Source organism: Dysidea avara, chromosome 2 (genome assembly GCF_963678975.1).
Source record: "Dysidea avara chromosome 2, odDysAvar1.4, whole genome shotgun sequence".
NCBI classification, from domain to species: domain Eukaryota; kingdom Metazoa; phylum Porifera; class Demospongiae; order Dictyoceratida; family Dysideidae; genus Dysidea; species Dysidea avara.
Window position 1 is genome coordinate 51,003,679 of NC_089273.1, and position 3,568 is coordinate 51,007,246.

The window sequence follows — 3,568 nt, forward strand, 5'->3', positions numbered from 1 at the left end:
CTTATTTTTGATTATGTTATTACAGGTACCTGCACCTCCTATTATATATTTTTTGTCATAACCCGAGTAATCTGTGTTATAACTGTTATAGATGGGTTTCCTTTTTAGGGCGTGTCCTGTAACGCAAGCAAATGCTTGTTTCTGTGTTACGAATGGTCAAGAAATCATAATTATTATTTTATCTAAAGAAAGGGTACACAAAAGGCTGATAGCCTGTACAAGTCAATATAAACCAACTGTTAAAAATAGTAGGCATTCCAGTATCCAAGATTTTGAAATAAAAAACATCTCCGTATATTCCCCAATAGAACCCTGGCACACAATAACAACTTGTGTTTACCCTGGAATTGCTTCGTTGTCCGAGCTCCAATGAGGATGAAAATTGCTGTGGAGTTTGTCCACACGTTGATCATCATGAAAATCTTAGTTTTAGCATGCGCGCTACATATAAGTAAGTTTTGTGTTGTTTTATAACCTTTCAAGTCATTCAATGTATGTAGAATACTTTAAAACTTTTAGAAACGTACTGTTGGGTGGAAGGTAGTCACTGGTGCTTACTTTAAAGTGCGTAGTTAGCTACTTCGCTTGGGTTAGCGATTTTCAGCTCCAGAGCAATTTTTTGATGGCTGTTTCATCAGCTCAAAAGTATAAACTACTTTAAAGTCGGCATAACGATGCCCTAATTGAAACCACAACTCCACCTTAGGTATTGTTGCATCATTGTGGCACTTCCACTGTAGCTGTTTACCTTTATAAGTTGTTAACTTAGTGATTTTACTTACTTGAGATAGCCACTTGTCTATGGGTATCCACCATTGTACTGAGAAGTGTGCAGTAGGTGAAACATATTTGCTCACCACAAAGCATATAACGATCGCTGAAATCCGATATGATCTCAAGTTGCTCTCATTACATGTACAAACTTGCAGCTAGAAGCAACTGCAGTTTCAAGATAGTCCAGATTACTAGATGGCTTCCAGATTCAATTGTACCATTTTCCCTTTAAAATGTATGGAAAGCCCTGGAGAAAAAAAATTTACCCTTTTCCAGTTTTTAAGCACTGTGCATGCCAAAGTAGCTAATTCCAACCCAACAAACTATATATTTCTGAGATCGGCAATCAATACTCTTGACTATCTTTTGAGCATATAAAAAGCATATTTTCTAAAATTTAAAAATCGGGCTGGAATGCCTAAAAATAGCTTAGAAAATGGTATGGATTCTTTACAAATGCAAAACATTTTAATAGCTACTAAGCTACCACTCAGTCTATTATTCTGACTAGTAGTGAAATCTTAAGGATGTTTTCAATGAGTTTTATCGCTTTCTCAAAACTCGAGATTGAGAGGAAATCACCTTCTAACTATTTCATCATTTTCATTATTCTCTGGTGTTCTATTGGAGCAAGGTATTGCCTCTTCTGACCAGTCTTGTCCTGGGGAAATTTATCACCCTGATTTCTCATTGGGTGCACAACTCAGCCTGCTTTTAAGTCCTCTGTTGCTTTTCAGGCTGGAGTGGCTACTGCTGCCGGTGAAGAAGCTAAGGACAATCGTTATTTAGATTTTTTTAAGCTTAATAGTGCAATGTTAATACAAGCAGTAGTTATAGCTGCATGAGCAAGTTGCACTAAAGGAATCTGGTAACAAGTACCAGACCCTGAAGTTATGTACTTATTTACTTATAAAAACTAACTATTGTGTGTATTAAAATTCAGTGGCTTGGGTGTTTAGAACAGATGCTGCAGGGACAAGAAAATGAAGACTGTGTAAGTTATCAGGATTAAAGTTCTTCATAAAATGCTGCCATAGAATTTGGGATTAACTGAGCTTTGATAGTAAGAAATGATTTAGTTAAGTCAATTGTAGGTAGGCTGTTGAAAGTTCTAGGTAGTCTGTTGAAGTAAAAATTTCTTTGTTTGTTAGATGATGTGAAAACATGTTCAAGTTTGTTACAGGAAGAAGACCTGGTAGAATGGTGGCAGAATTTGATGAAGGTTCGGATGTCCAAATGATTGGATGGATTTTTCATTGATTTACTAAAGAACAGGATGTCACATAGATCATAAGTATACATTAATGGTAACAAGTTGAGTTTGATAAGATGTGTTTTGTAGTCAGAGATGTAGTCATTCAGGACATATTTGGTGGATCGGCGCTGTATTCTTTCAAGAGCAGAGATATCTTGGATAAGGTATGGATGCCACAATGGGGAACTAATATAGTAGTTGGGATCTAACTAGTGCTAAATAGAGGGTTCACTTTGTTGTAATGTTGATAGATCGGCTGAATGTACATCTAAGTAATCCAAGTGATGGGTGTTGCTAGACATTATTGAGGAATCGTCTATGTTATAAGAAGTGGTAAGCTGTGTGTTAAAGGAAAGGTGTCTAAATTTGTTGGTGTTGAAAGATAAATAGTCGTGAGACCAGTCAGATAAAGAGTTGAGGTCATCCTGAAGTTTTAGGGAGTCAAGTAGTTCAAAAATAAATTTGTGTCGTCTGCAAAAGATAATGCATTGGAGTGATGGTGGATAGGAATAAGTCATTGATGTAAACTAAGAACAAGAGTGGTCCAAGGGTACTCCCCTGGGGCACACCTGATAAGACAGGGAGTAATGTTGAGCAAGAACAATTGAGGCATACACATTGGAATTGATTATTAAGATAAGATTTAAACCACCACCACAGGTCACCAGTAATACTAGTTTTAGAAGCAGTAAATTATGTGGAACTTGGTCAAAAGCCTTGGAAAAGTCTAAATAGATCATGTCAGTTTGGTGTTTTTGCTCATACATATGTTTAAGAAATATAAGAAGTTGTTGTAGTGTTGAGTGTCCTTTCATGAATCCAATTTGAGAGGTGGAGATACAATCAAAAATAGAATTGATGACTTTGTCATAAATAATGCATTTAAGTACTTTAGACACAATGCAGATTAAGGATATGGGTCTGTAATTTGAGACACTATTCTTGTTGACAACTTTGAAGATAGGGACGATACAATGGATCTGCATTTAGAAGGAAGACAACAATTTAATATGGCATATGAAAATATGTAGTGCAAAGGTTTAGTTAAAACAATTGCACAGTTTTTTTATGACTGCAGGGCTAATTCCATCAATACCAGTTACTTTATAGAGTCAAGCGATAGTAAAGCATTGTAGACTTCTTCTTCAGTGATGATGATGGAGTCTATGGTGGAATTTGTTGAAGGCATGTCTTCAAATTGAGGTAGAGTATAACTATTCTGGGAAAAGACAGAGTAGAAGTACCTATTCAATAGAGTTGCCTTGTCAATATCTGGGGTGGCAGAACTATCATCAAAGAAGACTGTGGCAGGGATAGAAGCTGATTTAGTGATGCTTCTCACATGTTGGAATATTTTTGATTCATTACTAAAAGCAAAATTATGGACTAAATTTGCTCTTTGGCCTAATGGATGCAATTTTGGAGATTGTCTTCAGCTACATTAAGGGTGCTCTGTACAGCTCGCACAAGGTTTCCCAAGACATAGTCTGTTTTGCATTAAAAGAAATATTATGGTCACTTAATTAGTCTGTGACATGT